General features: G+C 38.3%; 1 protein-coding gene across 3 annotated transcripts in view; it reads left to right on the forward strand.

The window, feature by feature from the left end:
- Positions 1-18,497, forward strand: part of CHRM2 (cholinergic receptor muscarinic 2) — a 99,415-nt gene that overhangs the window by 35,027 nt on the left and 45,891 nt on the right. The window contains exon 1 of one of the 3 annotated variants that reach the window (XR_014898128.1): positions 10,824-10,897. The exons of the other annotated variants lie outside the window; for them this stretch is intronic. The gene's annotated coding sequence lies outside the window, so the exon portion shown is untranslated. Of the gene's footprint in view, positions 1-10,823; positions 10,898-18,497 lie in introns of those variants that run through there. 3 annotated transcript variants of the gene reach the window in all.

Consider the following 18,497-nt stretch of genomic DNA (forward strand, 5'->3'; position numbering starts at 1 on the left):
AAAAATGACTTTTGGAGATGAACAATACATCTGCATTATACAGTATTGATTGTGATGTGGCTGTGAGTTACAGGGAATTACAAGCTCCTTTGCTCTCTGTTTYGCTATGGCTGTTCAGTGTGTTATGAATTGGTACGGGACCCACAGCTGAGTGACCATTCATTTTATTCTTTTACTTGAGCCCTTAGAGCTGTTGGCAATGATTGGGGAGCAGGGGGAGCTGGGAACCAGGGTGAGTGGAGGCAGGGTATTACTCACGTTCAAGTGCTCTATTAGCATACTGCTGAGCTGAAAGCTGGAAGAGCCCTCTCTAAAGCAGCCGCGGGGAATACCRCTTGCCAGTGGCAAACAGAGAGCAAGAAAGCACGCTGTGTGTCGTTTTCTGCTTGTGACCTCATGTTATAAAAGAAAAGTTTTGGATTCTAAAGTGGCTAGAAGTCACCAAATCTCTGTAATTAAGCAAAATCTTTTTAATCAGGAAAAGAAATGAATGTTCTCCTTTATTCAGTAAGAATTTTGTAATGTAATGTATTAAGTTCCAGTCATTTGAGTGGATTTTGCTCAAGCAGATCCCTGATCTGCTCTTCTCCCAGAATATATCATTCAATACACCCAAACTGCTTCTGGAGTGGGATCTTACCAAGGTGGAGGGACATACTGTACTCATCTGTCTAGACATACCTGGAGAGAGTAAGGAGCAATGGTTCCTTGTTTTTGTTTTTGTTTCTTGTTTTTTTTTTTTTTCTTTTTTCTTCTGAAGAAGAAAATGTATTCCTACTCTGTCAGGTTCCTTTAAGAAACTCAGCTCCAACTTCTATGGGCTTAGGGTTTTTTTTCCTTATTTATGATTTTTATTTTTAGACTGTGATTGGTGCTGAATTACAATACACCATGACAGCTGCTTATTCACATGTTATAGCTGTAGCATTAACTCCAGTTGCTCACTGTCTCTTTGCAATKGGTTCTTAAAAATGCAAATGTAGTTAAAAAGAAGATTGCATTTTGAACTAAAGGGAAAAAAATGACCATTTTCATTGTTTATGAAATTTTGTGGCATATGGATATTTGTTAGCAGGCTAAGTAGTTCCAGCTGGCATGTTTAGTTTGTGAAGTGTAAGGCATATTGCAAATTGACTAACCAAGCTGCCCTTTTCAACCTGCTGATTTTGTAAGGGCTATAAATTCATCCTCTCCTTTTTGATATGWCTGGATAAACTATGTAGCAAACTGTATGAAACTGGCCCATATAAAACCAGGTGCACCAAATTCTGCAAAAAGGATTCATCAAACCAAAGCTCAATTTAATAGAGCAAGGAGGATGCTTTCTAGATCTTTTCAACATAATGCTCCTTGTTAGAGGTTAGAACTCCCCTTTTCTCTTCCTCCATGTTATCGTAGACAGATGGGCAGGAAAAGGAGCAGAATTAAGTGAAAGAAGTCTTTTTACTGTCTAGCATATAAGCTAGTAGAGTAAAGGTTTTAAGTTATGCCACCAGCAGCCTATTAAGGGGTTAATGTCTTATCAGAAGCTGTATTAGAAGTGCTTATTAAAAGCACAAGCCACTTCATATGCAGGAGGCTAGACAACATAAACAGAAATCTTTACACAGGGCAATGAGCGAAGGTTTCATCTGACATTAAATGATATCTTTATGATTACTTTTTGCAAGCATCAGATATGGACTTAAACTCAACTAAGCTTCCCCARTTCAGTCATGCTAAAGGTAGTCCCTTACTAAACATCTTTTAAAATAAAACATTTTGGTGCTTCTCAGTTCCAAATGCTGGAACCCTTAGATGTAGCAGAATGTTATTTTCTTTCAAAATATTAGATACTATTTTTACCTGATTCACAGAACTAGAGTTTAAAAGAAAAAAAAGAAAGAAAGAAAAACAGGAAAAAAAAAGAACAAAGATATGACTCATGTTAAAATTACAAGATCTGGCAATCCTAGATTTTGCATCTGATTTATAGAGATTTTTTTTATGTGCTGGATTATTAGTCTCATCTTCCGAAAAAAACATAAATAAAGATGAGTTCTCAGTAATGGCTTCTTCCCCCAGCTGGAGCTGTTGAGAAGCTTAAAAATCTGTTTGTTGCTCAATATTACTTTATTGGATAAGGAAATTAACACTCTTTGGAAGGACTTCAGTAAGATGAAAAGCCAGATTTAAATAGGAGCAGAATCTATTCACCAGCTGGATTACTGCTGTCCCTCTCTTTCTATAGCTGCACAAGGGAAGTAGCTCAGAGAACAAACACAACTGTGATGCATGTTCCTTCCTAAGGAATTCTCCTTATTACAGCCCTTGAGGCAAGGGTTACTCCACTGAGGGCTTGGTGACAGGAAAGATCATGGACTAAATTTCTGACCTGAGCTAATATCTGGCCACTCATGCTTACACAGCTTGCTGCCTTCCTGAAGATGTGGATGAAGAGATTTGCTGCTCCTCTGCATCAAAGATCTTCAGTATAGRTACTCATGAGCTAGTGCTTCTGACGGGCTGTGGTGGAGTAATCGCATTACCAATGTCAAGAAAGAACAGCACAGCACAACTCTGTAGGGTTAATGTAGCTCGAGTGAAAGACTGTGTGAAAAAGGCACTTCTGGATCCACATTATTTATATGTCCTTGAAGATTTCTGCTTTGTTTACTGACCAGACCAGGGTTTTCTATTGTTAGCAATGCACAGCTATTACAATCTGAAAGAATGAGCTGTGTTCTGTTCTGATGTATACGCCATCAGTGAAATTGTCAGCTACGTCTTAGTCACTGCGCTTTCATTAYAGGAGATTTTAGACATGCGGCTGGGTTTGCAGGGCCTGTAGATACCAAAATTGTCTTTTTATTTGTGCACAGAGCAAATATGGCATAAAATTCTATATAAACCAGGAAACATGAGATAGAATCCCATCTGCCTGTGTCACATTTCTTCTCTTCCAGCCCCAAAATCCAAAGAAAAAATGATTCAACTCGAAAGTGACACCATCCCATAGTGTCTGATGTAGGGCTTATGATGAAGTGTGAAGAAGAAGGCAGAATATCTTAATGATAGGGATATACTAATTATTGTAGCCCAACAGGAGGTAGGTGTTAATGCAGTTCAGCTGCCAACAGACCAGGTCAGGATGTCTGTCACAGTATTGTGCCAAAGATTTTTCAGGATGGGATAAGAGATCTGATGAGCTCTGAACTGTATTGTATGTCTTCCCACCCATTCTATGAACCTTCAGAAAACCTTGGATTGGATCAGTGTCTAGATGATTGCATGACTGCCTGGAGCTTCATAAAGTAGAGAAATAACAGTGCCTGCCTCCCCACAACTTTGTTAGGCTGTGGTCTTTAATGGACTGYCCCTATAGGCATCTGAAGATCTCCTCACTTCAGAGCGCAGTGGATTTTAGATAGGCATGAAAAAATATATCTGGTCTACCTCCATCATGCTCATATTTTCTGCTTTAGAGATTGCTGTGCTTGCTGATTGACATGTCATAACAAACTGCCTTGTCAGRGCTGAAATGTGTGTTATGGAGGTGCTCATCCCAAGTAGCTTTGAAGAGTTAGTCTTGTCTGGATATTGACATGGAAGGGATCCTTTTTAGGTGAGGAATATGAATACTTGAGGGAGGCCTGTCCTGCCTAAATGCTGAGTAGGAACTTGGTTCTAGACAGAGAATGAGGCTGTCCCACTGAAGCTGRTGAAGACAAGGGCTTTCTGCGGTATCTTTAGGTAGGTGTGAGTGCTCCAGTAGGATATTGCTAAGGAGACAGGGAAGCTCTGGTGGTTTGCAGGATGTGCGTGTTTCCATTGGTACTCRGAGAGAAGTGATTGTGCTTGTTCTTCTCTCACACTGCTTTGCATCTTGAGCTTTTAGATTGCTGTGCAGAATTTATTGGGAATATTCATCCCAATAATTAATCAATTGATCAATGATTTGCAGCAGGAGATTAACCAACAGGACAAAGTGTCTATGAAAAACTTCTTTTGGATTAGCACAATGGCAACGTTTCAGATACYCACTTTTGAAAAAGAAAATATCTAAGATCTGAGGCATTTAGCCTGTAATGTATCCTAAGCYGCGGCATGATATTTACCTATACTCTATCTTAGTTGTAATAAACAGAGCAAGCTGCTTCTGTGTATTAGTTTTGTCTAACAAAGGTATACCCCAGATTGCCAGACCTAATTCTTATTTAATTAAGGGTGCTAATAGAACAGTATTCAAAGTTCCTGAGAAAGTTTCCCTTGTGTTAGATGCTGAACCAACAAACAGTCTGTGCCAGCTCAGCTCCAGACAGCTTATTTCCCTGGACATTAAAGATCCAGAAAGGAATTATTTTCAGAAATAAATGTGTAACTAGTGACACACTGAGATCCTGCCTACAGAAATCTTATATCCCCTTCCTACTTTAATGAGCTCAGTGGCTCTGAGATGCTTCACGTGGAAACAGATCTTCTGGAGGGGGAYGAATGGATTTTTTTTTTTTTTAACTTCTTTTTCTAACTGATGTTCGTTTTATGAAAGACTATCATGCTGTATTTGCCTCTGCACTGATTAACAGCTATAATTACATTTACCTATGTATAGGACTTTCTGATGTGCCAAAAAAAAATTTCTTAGATGAGAAACTAGCTACTAAGTTACCAAAAATCATGTGAGCATTTTATTTTGGTCACCCACTGATTTTAAAATAAATCTATCCAAGAACAGGATTTCTGGCTATGAAGTTTCAGTTTCAAACTTTTTTTTCTCCCTTTGATTTTCTCCCTTTTGAAAGTTACAGATTTCAAAAAATGCTATTGATGTGGGGCAGTAGTTTGTGTAGTTTCTTTTTTACCGATACCTTATCAACGTCAGTCTTGGATCAGCTAAAACCTGCCTCAATACCGAGATCTCAAACTGCCTTTTCTGTATGTGGTTTTAGGGTGTGCTACAACTAAACTGCTAAAACAGAAAATATTTCAAAAGTGTTAAAAAGTGCAAAGTGCTTTTGTCTGAGTACTCCACTGTAGAAGAGTTCCATATTGTTAATCTAGGCAGATTTAAATGCAGAGTATAGTTAAGTTTTGTGCAGTATCTTAATGAATGTATACTGACAATTTCTGGAGTTCAGTTTCTRTCTTACTGTGAAAGATTACTTTGAACTATTAATACTCCCTATATACTTGCCAGAATGGGCGTATATTTGAATGTTATGCCCAGCTGAACATGATTTTAGTTGTTCTTTCAGTAAAGAAATGAATGTTAAAAACCAAAAAATATGAAGGGATTTTGCTTTCTTCTGAGGTTATTCACCTTTGTGATGCCCTGTGGCATTTTTACAGATATTGGAACTGGTACTTGGTTTTAGATTCTAAAGATCTATATAGGTATTTTTACATTATTTCCTTTTACTCTTTGGCCCATTAAATTTTTTATTTGATCTTGGCAAAAATAATAAGGGAGCTCAGTACATGTACAAAGTGACTTGATTTTAAAAGCATAAATAGATGAATGTTTGTATTTTTAGACTAAGGTAAAGATAAATGACTGTAAATAGAAATCATATTAAGTCAAAAGGCATTATATCTTTAACTAGTCCTAATGCCAGAATCTCAGTAAATGTTACATGACAAAGCTCCATTATCAATACAATGGCAATTTACTGTAGCCAAGAAGCTATTGTATAATATTTCCACCAACTAAGAAGCTAAAGGGAGCATTGTGCCCAAAATTCTTCTGCCTATGACTCCATTTCATTTCAGTCACCTTTTAGAGGATCAAAATGATGCAACAGGTGACTTCCCCAAATTACATCAATATGAATTATAAATAATTGGTCATCCTCACAGCCTCACCAGAAATACTTTTTTATTCTATTCTCCTCATTTTTACTGCCACCGCCACCACATCCATGGGTCTTCTACCACTAACCATTCCAGGCTCTCTTTCCTAGGCTCATTACAGTTGTAGGAATCAAGCTACTCTTTCTAGGAAGAGAGGTACATACAGATCATGCTACATAGATACCCTGAGATTGGGAAGGAGGTCTCTCTGCTTTTTCCCTTTTGTGTACTTGGTATGTTAGTCCTTTTATTAATTTGGAATAATTGCTATTTTTCATATAATTTAGCCCAATCTATTATAGAATAGCATTGCCATTCTACACATTCATGGACAACTACTGCATTAAAATTGTGTGAGAATTTACTAGTCATCCTTAAGACTGCCAAAAATACCCACAGTAAGTTGAAGCTGGAAATCATGGTGAGCAGAAATGCAAAAGAGCTGTTAAACCACCCACTAGTGTATGCCTCTTCTTTTTTAGGGTTTTCCTGTGAGCACTTTAAGTGTTGTGATTAAACATTTTAGAAATCGAATAAGGAGAGGCTATAAGATGCTCCTGTTCTTCCTGGATATGTAGACTACTCTTAACAGATATATGTGTAACCTGATCTTAAAGACCTCCATGGATGGAGAAGTTACAAACTCCTTTGGTACACTGATCCAGTGATCAACTCTCCTTTTAGTTAGACAGCTTTTCCTAACTATCAACCAAAATTTCTTTTGCTGCAGGCAAGGTAATTATTACCTTTGCTATTGTTTATGAACTCAGGGAACAACAGCTCACCCTTCAAAACAGCYGTCTGATATTCAAGCCTCTCTGGAGAAAACAAAGCCAGTCCTTCTAACTCCTCATCTGCAAGATTTCTCAACTTCTGATCAGTTCAGCTCCTCTCTCCTGGATCTTTTACAATACATYTGTGTGCTTCTTAAAGTGAGGTGCTAAATGGGATGCAATAATCCAGCTGAGTCCTCATTAGTGTAAAGTACTGGAATAATTATTTACCTTGACTTACAAATTTACACGTGCCAGAATTAAATTTRTCCTGTCATAGCAACACTGCATGTTGATTCTTACTAATATCCAGATCATCTCCTGCACAAACCCATTATTCTTCATTTTCTATCTGTGCATTTGMTTTTTTCTTCCGTTGTGTAACACTTCATCCTTGTATTTATTAAATTTAATCTTATTGATTTCAGATTATTCTTTCCAGTGTATCGGAACTTTTAAAATTCTGATCCTTATGCCAGGTGCTTAAAATCCTTGGTAACACTAGCAAAGTTTGTGAGTGAACTTTCTCTTCTACCGTCTAAAGCATCTAAAGAAAATGCTGAATAGTATCAAGCGTAGGAGAGCTCTGCAGGGCTCTGTTTGGTATACCCTCCCTCTTTGGCACAARTGCTGCTTAGCAGACTCAGAGCACGTTGCTAAAAAGTTTTAGTTTTCTTTGTTTCATCCCATTCACTTCTTTCAGTCTAATCCTAACTAAACCTAACTAAACTTGACTCACCCATGAGATAGGATCAGCTTCATCGTATAGACATCTGACATAGTCACGTAGGTTTACGAAGCAGGTAAAGTTAATACCTCATAATARTTAGATGAGATAAGCCCCACCACAAATGTATGCAGTCATACATACATATATGTACATACATGTACATATTTTTATTCTTTTCCTGTAGTCCTGGATATATGATAATCCTCATTAACATATACAATAGAGGCAGAGGGATTATCCTCTTTGTTGAGTCCTCTGTAGTTTCTCTTCACTTGGTATACTCAAAGAAATGCCCTGGTCCATATGGCAGTTTCATCAAACAACTGTAGAAGGRCTACTACTGTTTTTTTCCCTGGCAAAGCATAAAAATCTCGTTGCTCTGTGGTGTCTATATACCATCTAATTAATGTTCACTATTACTAAAGCCTCTCAATACTCTTTTTTCTCCTTTTTATTACACATTTTTATTTCTGAACATTTTTCCTCAAACTTGCAAATTGATACAGCTTTTTGCCTGCCCAGGTTCCAAGTCTCCTGAGAATCCAATTCATGAAAATATCTTTTTGAAGAAAGTGCTTAAATAGATGCTTAGCTGCAATCCTGAGCTTTAAGTCAAAATTACAGGGTCAAATTTTATAGCTAACAGGAAAATAACATCTTCTCTCTTCTCATTCCTTCGGTAAAATGCACACACTGGGACAGACGCTAAAAAGAGGTGTCACTGTGCAACATCTGCCATCAATATCCTAGCCACTGTCAGCTCTAGAGATATGTTCCCAAAATTTGACACGTACTTTAAGTGCTTTCATGGCTAAGAGACTGCTTAAGGGCTTTCCCAAATCAGAGCCCAAACTCATCTGTATTATTTCCCCATCTGCTCTGTTATTCCCTATAATACATTCATGTCTTTTCCCTCCTAAGATGTTTATGTTCTCTTATTAATTAATATGTTAAATAAAATTAAACCAAACAGTACTCCCAGTAGCCAAATTAGAAGATGTCTCTCCCCAAATCAAACATATCACAGCCAATATTATCGTGTATTTGTAATTTTTTATTTTTCCTTAGTCCACGGACAGCAGTGTTCATATTTAAGTCAGACAGTGCTTCTGGGTAGAGCAAGATTTCATGAGAATCATATGTTTTAATAATATATGCCTTTACTTTGGAAAATAAGTTGAAATTGTGTCTCCTAGAGTGTTACGTGCTAAATTAATATGCAGATATGGCATATGACATGAATACAAATAAAACAGTTCTATCTGTTACTCATTTAYGTTTTAGTACCCATAGCTACTGAAATTATGTTCTGGTACTCATTATACATTCTATTTCGCTTTCAACAAAGCTAGCTGATGTTGATGTACATACTTCAGCGCTGGGTTATGGCTTCTCAGGAGTACAGCCAATATCAAAATTTGCTACCTCAGGCACAGCGGCCAGGACCATGGAGAGAAAAGAGGAGCAATAAGTGCAGGAGGACACAGTCRAGAGCCTTGAGGAACCAGGCTTGCGGCCTCTGTGCCTGGCATGCGGGGAGCACGCAGCAACTCCTGTTTCTGGCAGGAGTTAGCACTGCAGCAGTATCCGCTTTTGGGCATCTCTTATCCTTTTTCCCACTGGTAGCAACTGAGGCTTTCCAGAGTTTTGTATAGGCAAAGCAGGATGCAAGACTGGAGCTGCTTTACCCCTCTGGTTATCCAACAGTGTAGGCAGCAGCTGGATCTGCCGATCACCACAGATAAGAATACAGCAACCAAACACTTGTTGTATCCTTCTTGAGTTAGTTAAAAAAGTACCACTTTCCAGCATGGATAGGATCCAGCCCAGATTCCAGCACAATAAGCACCCAGCTTCTCACACAGCTGGCAAAACACAGGGCCCTCGCTGCTGGCACCTCTGYGACATGTTATAGCAGGCAGGGAACCAGCCGTCAATCCCATTTATTGTGAGCACCAGATGCTACCCCTCAGCTCAGGCTTTGGAGGTGATAAGACAGTGTACCAGTCTATTTATAATTGTAACCTTTAAAGCATTTATTTTCAGGACTAAGCTCAACAACATGATAAGCACCATCAGGCTGCATCTCAGTGCAGTCGTGGTGTAGCATAATATCATAGTGGCATGGTATAATGCGGTCTTCTCATATCATATACTAGCTCGTATCTGTTACAGATAGGAAACACAATAGTGCTAAGTGCATCCAGGGCAGGATGCAGTCTCCTTTTAGAGTTACTATCTGATATCAAAATGGTACTACACTCAACTGTAGTTAAAAGCATTAGGATGAACAGGAACATCCTAAAGCACAGTGAGAAAGCAAGTTTTTAATGGTATTTCATTCTTCTGTCAATATCTTCTATCAAGATCTATGTGTATCTCTCCAAAGTTGGAACTAATGTTGGCCTAAAAAAACAYAGATAGGTGACAGAGATCTGTTATTTATTCATGTGCCTGGAACAGAAATTTTGCCTTTAATTTTTCTTAAAAAAAGACAAAGAAAAAATCATTAAGTTTCCTCTGTCAACAGGATCAAATAACTCCAGCTTTTCTTCCTACATATGAAAAGAACAAGGAACTTCGCAACTCCTAGACGGCCTTCCAGTTATTGTGTAACCAGAAGGTGACTTGCAACTTTTGAAATTTTAAACACTGGGTTATTCACCAACTACTGTCACTGGACAAATGCTCCAGGGAAAATCTGTGCTGTGTCTCTGTAAAAGCAGCAGAATATCTCATTTTCCTTTTTCCTGATTTGCCATCCTTTCTCTCCCTCTCTTCATGCCTTTCACCCTTCCCTTTCTTCTTTACTTCTCCCTGATCTTGCTCCCTCTTCCTCTTGCTAGTTCTATATCACCATACATTTCCCATTACCTTTGTTCATCCACACAAAGTTTTCTGAACTGTGGTAGGGAAAAAGCAGATGCCCTCACAGGAGACATACAAAACAGCTTAGAGATGTCCAGCGTTGTACAAGGGAAGTGTGCTTGTATCTCCATAATCAGCTAGGACTGGGGATGTRCTCACTGTAGTTCAGTCTCCCAGCCCCAGAAGAGCCCCTGTGACTTTAGCATCTGTACCTTTGGTGAGGACCTGGCAAGGCGCAGCCAGTGACCTCATGARACCACCCTGAGGTTTCATTAGTTAGTATAAATAGGATCTTCCAGAGACATAACCGTGGAATAAAGTTCCACCTTTCACAGGAYGGTCTGTATTCAAACGCACCAGGACTGGCAGAGGGCTTTTAGCAGGAATGTTGTTATGCTGCAAGTGAATTTGCATTCATTAGGTAGCCTCTAGGACCACTGGTCCACTCTAATAAGCATTGTGTTGAAAGAGGTCATGTCCCCAAAGGATGCCTGATTGGGACATGTCATTTCTCCTGTAAAAGATGATTACAATAGGCAGATACTGATTGTCTTCTAACATTCTTAAGGTGACAATCAGTGTTTTTTTTTTTTTTTTAACTAAACAAATTGCACTTCTCTTCCAAGGTTATTCAGTGTTGATGAAAGTTATTAGACTGACGACTCCGAGAAACAAAATCCTCTGCCTCATATCACAGGTACTTTGGATGTAACAAGTTTTTGCATGTTTAGCAGCAATGTGTGACCAGTAGGGTTCAAACTCTGGTCCAGGGACTATCCCCAAAGCTCCGGGTAATAGAGCTTCCAGTTCTGCTGCTTCAGCAAGTGTGAGAGATCACTGCAATGGTGTTGCATGTGCTGMCAGTTCTAGATCTCTGTACGGCCTTTGAGCTGATCCTGTTCCTTTTTGCCTTTCTCTTTTGAATCTCTATGCCAGAAAAAAGGCAGGCATGTTTGTTAGCTATGCTGAATGTCACCATCAATAACTAGACAACTTATCTTTGAGCACAGCCTGAAGGACAGCCTTTCTTTAGAGTCCTAATCACATAAACATTTATCAAGGAAAGAGGCTTTTAATTGAGTTGCCTGTCTAGATGAGAAACATCCTTTCAACTCTGAGAGAGTAACATTGGTAAGTTAGTGCAACAGTTGTACAGCTGATTCAGAGAGATCGAATCTGAATACACCAAATCAGAGACCTTTTAAAAAMGTTCGTCTGAGGCTCTCAGTGGGAAAGGAAAGGTGCAAATATAAGAGGACAACATACACAAGAAACATACCTCAAAGGTAGGGTTTGGAAATGAGATCTCTTTCTCCAGGTTTATAAATTGCTGGTGCTGAGTATGTGTGGGGATTTTTTTTAATGAAATCATAATAGAAATGTTTTTCCAAAGACACTAAAACAAAAGAATCTGAAGGAATTGCCTCAGAAAACCTAACCCAGTAACTTGAACACAGCACAGAGGGCATCGTGCCTCAGGCAGGGCATGACCCACTAGAGCAGCTAACCCCGTCTGCAGCTTCCTCCTATGAGTTTTCAGAGATGGCAYGGAGTGAGGTGTGAAACAGTGGAAGTATTTTTGGGAGCCCTCTCCCTGYTGCTCTCTCTCTCTCACTCCTGTCTCATGACTAGAAGGGCACTGTTTGCTCGTCTGACTGGATGTTGTGCATGTCACAAAATTATCCATTAAAGTAAAACTCAGGTAACATCTCAAAGTTCAATCTCAAATCAATCAATCAAGTTTAAATCTCAAAATTCCRAAATCATATAGACATAATTTGATTTTCCTCTTTTTCTCTACCACTAACATGGCTCACTTCACCTTCAGCTAAAGGTGAAAAAGTCATATTCATTACAAGTTGTCTCTTGCTGGTAGGCACAGTGCTGGTTCAAGRTGCTGCCATTAGTGACACTAAAAGGGTTACTCACAGTCTTGCTGCCAGATCTTTTACCATCTCTTCATGTAGAACAATTCCAAATTCCCCTATGACAGAACTTTGTTCAACATTTACAAATATAGCTGAAATACTTTGCTTATCTCCATCTTGCTCCTTTCAGAGGACATTACAGAATAAAAAGGACAGGAGGAAAAGTACTTGGAATAAATTTTCCTTGCAGTTGTCTCCTTAGACTTACAGATCCCAACATCTTCTTTATTGAATTTTAATATTGTAAAAATCCATACAGCTAAATGAGACATTTGCATAGCATTTAATATGCTTAGTGATAGAGCAGAAATAATTGCTGACATTTTGGCTTAAATTAACACAGAATTCTTTACTTCAACATGTGTAGATCTTCTGAAAATTGCTTCTTTTACAAACGTACCATAGTTGTGTATTTAGGAGGAATAGTTCCCACTTTTACGCACAATAGTTAGCATTTCCCTCCCTGTCCATCTAGAAAGATTTCCTTGTTCCATACAATTTCATGAAAATAAAAGGATTATCCCAGTTTTTCTCTTGACTCTCAAATGTTTCTTTACTTATTTACCCACTCCCTTTAGCTTTTAATAGGTAAGATATACCWTAACCTCTATTACTACTTAATGCCCTTCTAATACTACACTTTGATAACCTCCCTCTGGCTGTGCACACCTAAGAAATTGCAGTCGCATCTGTTTATGCCTGGGGATTATGAATCAAGCTCTCTGATAGTATAACCAATGGATTTCTCCAGTTTTGTAACGGAATTTTTCCAGCAGAAAATTTGGCAGCAAGTCAGGCTACTGGGATTAGAGAGAAGTCATAATGGAATTTAACTGAATCCTTGTATTTATTGTTGGAGAAGAAAGAGGGGRAAAATGACCAGGTACAAGATGTGATTTCTTTTCACTCATAATCACTCAAACAGAAATCTAAACTTCTTTTTCTTTTTGAGATCTATTTCCTCAGCAGAGAGCTATTTGAATTTGACATCCAGTTCTTCCTAGTGACCTTTTCCCTTGCGTTTCATGTAGCCTTGAAACTTTGTCATTGAAGGTGCAGAGAGTTTGCAACATGCTGGTTACTTCCAAGGTATTTTCCTGTGCTTCTGTGGTACCAGTAAGTASAGTCTCAGTCTCACTCACCTCATTCTTAACTCACAGCCAGCAATCCGGCTGTCACTCACATCACATTTACCTGCCTCTGGCAAGAAGAGAGAAGGAAGGTTTTATTCGAAAAATTTCTGCAGCACCTTTGCCAAGTATAAATTAGCTGGGACAGACATCTTTCATTTGCTTAAGTGAATGAGACTTCTAATATCAGGTCAGAGCATACAGACCAAGTATAGGGAAAACAAGGTAATTAGATCTTTAATCATACAACTTTCCTACGAAGGGTTCTGTGACCCAAAACGATCAGCTCCGTTACGGTGCAGTACAGCACAGCCTCTTAGGGCATGGCTGAGCGCTACCTTTTCCAGGCTTCATTGCTCACTAGAAGGGAAGGTTAAGAGCTTGTGTTGGTTGCAGCCACATTTTCTTTGAATACTTTGGAAGACACATAAAGGGACAAAGCAATCTACTCCTACCAAGGAAACAAGCCTTGTCTTTATAAGGCTGTTTCCTTAGCTTTATGTAAGGTATGGCCAGTGTTACATAGGTACTACTCAGTCACTTGAGACCGACAGTGCAGGACTTTGCACAGAGATGGCCTTTACGTTTGCACACACAAGGAGGGAGGTTTCAAATGCTGGATGAAGCCCTTCTGCACAATTCAGCTGGCATGAAAAAGTTAGAACTATACTAGAAATTGCAAGCAGAAAATTACATTGAAAAATGCCAACCCTGTCACTCTCCTGATTTTAGAGGCAAGTTAAAATCTGTGAGGATTAACCAAAAGTACAAGTGTGTGGGCCCAGAATCCCACTGCTACAAGTCCATTAAATGGGGTTCAGAAGTGACACAATCCATACAAAGGTCCTTGGTTGTCAGACATTTCCAGACTCTGTCATCCATCCTTTACCACCGTCCACAGCAAAAGGCTTAAAGAACAAATTGTTCCTGAGTGCTTCTTTATTCTTTAGTGCTTAACTTCTCCCTGATAGACCACTGCATGTGTGCTTAAGACATGACAGCTGAGAATTATGCTGACAGTATGGGACAAACAGCCTCCACAGGGAACACGATGATACATCACGTTTTCCTACAGTTCTTTATTATTGATATATTGCCTATAAGGGACAAATTCCCAGGCTTAATATGATAAATAAACACCACAATTTTGCTTTATCAATATTCTTGTTCTTAAAATCTCAGTTGAGATTTTAAAGGTAACAGATAAAGAGGTTTTCAATTTACATCAGATTTCGTGAGGGATTTTCCTCCAAAGTTCAACTTCGCATGGCCAAAATTTTTTTCGGATATCTTTGAAAACAAGAACACATTTTTATATGTTTTTAAGTAAGGATTTACATTATTTTCATGTAAATGCACAATAAACTATTAATATAAAAATTTCAATAACTCCAGACTGAAAGTGACTTCAAAATACTTTCTGAATGTTTAAGATAATTCAGTGTCATAACAAAAGCCAAGGTCTTCTTTGGTCCTTCTTACATCCTTGTGTTCCTCAGTTCCTAAGGTCCAATTAATATTTTAAAGATAGCCACTTATGACAAGATAGATAAAAGTCTTCTAATGTGACTGTCAGATACACAGAAATGTGGATGACCAAATCTTTTCTCGGAAGACAAGATAACCTTGTCTTCTGATATACATCTTAACTAGTTATAGGCACCTAATTAATTGCTTAAACCTTGGTAAACCAGAAATTAATTTGAGGACTGCTGTAAGCGTTAGGATTAGCATGGATGCCTCAGTGAAATGAGTATGAAACTTCTCAATTTTCCTAACTCTATAGATAATCCAAACAATATATTTGCCCTTTTCGACTAGATGCAGTGTCTGGCATTGGACTGAATTTTGCAATTCAAGGGACCTTTGCCAAGTGCTCTGATCCTATTTTCCCTCATGAATATAACACCAGCCATAGATAGCGACATCAAGTTGGCTTCAAGAAATCCAACAGTCTGAAAGACAAGTTGAATATTTAATTTCATCTTTAATGAGCAGTGTAATAGTACAGAAACTATTTTGGCTTATGAAACACATTTTATCTAGGTACCATAAAGCCTCTTACAAGTAAAGGTATGTCCTAGAGTACTTTAAAATGCACACCTCATGTAGAAGTTGATGTGCTGTTCACCTTACACTCTGCTAGCTTCATGGTTTCATTAGTACTGTGTGGCAATTTAAGATATTAATTTTTGTATTGAATATATGATGTAGAGAGTCTCATCTTCCAGKCTTCTGACCTGATTACAGTATTTTAATTTTTAAAGAACAGGTAGATGTGTGAGGGTAAGTGTAGGGAATGTTTGTTATGGACAAGCCATTCAGATGATTAATTTTAGCTTTTTCTCTTGCTTCTCAGCATGAAATTTTCATTGAACATGTTTCAGGTAAATCATCCAGCCAGCTTCCCTTAATAATACCTCTTTAACATGCTCTGCAATTATATCATCTATGCTGTAGAGCTTGGCCATTTTCCTTCTTCTTTCTGTCCTTTTCATTTCTCCGCAAGGAATGAGAGTTTAACAGCCTTTCCTTGGAGGAATGTAGGCAGTTAAACCAGGCAGGTATCTCACTGACCACAGGGTTTCWCTCTCGTGGCAGCCACTGCAGACAGGCAGCACATTCTTGGGGAGAATTCATCTTCCAGCCTAGACCACCTGGGAGAATTGGCAACACTGGTCCCATCTGCCTGACTCTGAGCTACCACTTACTTGCTGCCTGATTTCTGCAGCAAGTGGATCCAAAATCTGTTTCAAAATTTACTGATAGTCGAAGACCTCTTCTTCCTTATAGCAAGAAGATAAACTATCTTTTTGGACATTACAAGATGGAGTGCTGGCAGCACTATCACTTCCTATGAAAACCACAGTGTGTAATTCTTGTAGGCTGGTAAAATAGAGTTAGAGTTCTTATACTTGCCCAAGTTTGAAAAGGAGTATTATCTTCTGTCTCACTGTGCTTTACCTGTGACTCCAGAGAGAGAGTCACGTAACAGGCCCATAATTTCAGCAAAGATTACATCGGAAAAATACTTAACATATTAGGCAGGCTTCCTGAATCAAGGGCTTCCAGGTCTGATAATAGATAAGCTACTGTGGTTTCACTTTTGTAGGGAGGTTTGAAAAATGCCAGATAGACCCTGCGTACAGCAAATACATGCAAGTGAACTAAAATTCAGAAAGTACCATCTCTTGTAAAAAAAGTTTTCATGTGTTTCAGCAAACATTACTATGGCAGGATCTAGCTTGTGTTGAAGTGAAATACTCGAAATACAACTCAGTTTTAGTAATGGCACTTCAGATAGCCATAAAGAATTCATTTATCAGTGCACAAAATGATGCTCTGATAATGGGATCAATGACTGGAGGTAGAGAGGAAAGTAGAAGTCAAGAGGAAATTTAAAAGTATTCATGTAAAGAGGAGATAAAAGTCTCTTAAATATAAGCAGATATAAACAAACGAAAAGATTAATGGGAGGAGTATGCAGTGGAGATTAAAATCTATGTCCTTGTGATCTAAATTGAACAAATGTTGCATTGAAAAACATCAGGAGCCACAGTAGTGGCTAAGGAATCTCTAAATGTGTGGTAGAATGATTCTTGTAATATCCAGTTCCTTTGTATATGGTTGATTTTGATTGACAAAATATGTACTTTTAGTTTTTAAACAAAAGTGTTTTGGAGAGTGGAAAGGTATTCCCATATCCAAGAGAAAAGATACAAGAAATAAAATATGGAGGAAGGTCAATTTCCTGAATTAGAAAGTTAGATTCAGCCTCAGGACCGGGTTCCAAACCATACTCTGATTGCCTAGACTTTCCTTTGGAAAAGAGTTCAGAGCAAGATTTTCTCTTGTTATTTTAGCTCACACTATCTACAAAAGTGCTTGGTTCCTTGCTCCTAATTCCTAAGAAGGAACTCCTGAGATGGTGCAAGTTTATTGAAATGGGAGTTTGCATCTGTCGCCTTCCTTCGCCACTTCATGGAGGAAGTATAGACAGCAAAGCTCTTTTATGCTGATGTTTTCCTTAATTATCCTGCAGTGATTGTATAATGAAGAAGAGAATCTAGCTATCTATGACTTTATCTCTTAGTTGCTTACTTGCCAGTTATGGACAGTAATATTCCCTTTCTTCTATTCTTATCTATCTCATTGATAAACTTGTAAGGAGGGAAATCTTTCCTTCTTCAGATATTCATTAGTAAGATTCTAAGATACTGGTATAATTAAACCGAAGCCACAATGAAGTTATGCTGATTTATCTCAGGTGATGATTTTGCCTTGGAAATCTAAAAGGATAGCTGTTACATCTCTTCACACATTTTGTTCCTACTAGGTCTGATTTCAAAGTCAGGAAGGATGTGTGCCTCAGAACAGATCTGAAAAGTACTGCCGTCGGTTCAGATGAGCACACTGTTGCTCCCCAGGTTTTTAACATGTTTAATACTGTCTTTTGCAGTCACCCTGTGCTTCTTCACCTTGCTACTTTCCATTAGATTCTGAAAAGTTAATAGTGTTGCCAAAGTAATCATGCAGTTTCTAGACAGTGTCAATTCCTCTGTCTTTCCCCTATCCTGTTTCACTTTCACAGGGAGGGTACTGTCTAAATATATCGGAGCCTTAGATTAAACTCTCTATTAGAATCTTTGTTTGGCCATGAACTGTGTTACCTGAAAGTAATTGAAACTTGGAGAACACTGTGGTTATGAATACGGGAGAATCCTAATGAACTGCAGCTCCTTCTCAATCCATAACAAACAATTTCGAAAAGAAAGACCCACAGGAACATTATCCTTGTTGAGGGAAAGGCTCACATTCAGATTAGGCTTTAGTTCAAACTGAGACTAGTGTTTGGTTAGTGGAAATAAACGGTTTAGCTAAAATGAGAAATGACCTTAATATTAACCTGAAGCTCAGACTAAATCCATTTTCAATTACAAAAAGATTTGGTTTATGTGTGCATTTGTCCTTTTGTTATTTGCCCACATATAAAAATGCCAAAAGAGCAAAAGAAAGATTATTCTAATCAAAATTTATTTCAAATGGCATAGGAAATAGGAACTCTCAGATACATCAGGAAAGAAAGTTGTCAAAATTTCAAGGAATGAGCCCAGTAGCATTTCAAATGGTATTAAGCAAAGGGGAAAGCTGTTCAGCAAATGAATTTTCATTGCGTTTTGGTTTATTTTAATAAAATAAGTGATTTGTACAAGATTTGCAGCAGGATTTGTATAGCAAG

This window comes from Rhea americana, unplaced genomic scaffold (assembly GCF_003343005.1).
Source record: "Rhea americana isolate MKP2758 unplaced genomic scaffold, rheAme1 scaffold_9, whole genome shotgun sequence".
Classification (NCBI taxonomy): domain Eukaryota; kingdom Metazoa; phylum Chordata; class Aves; order Rheiformes; family Rheidae; genus Rhea; species Rhea americana.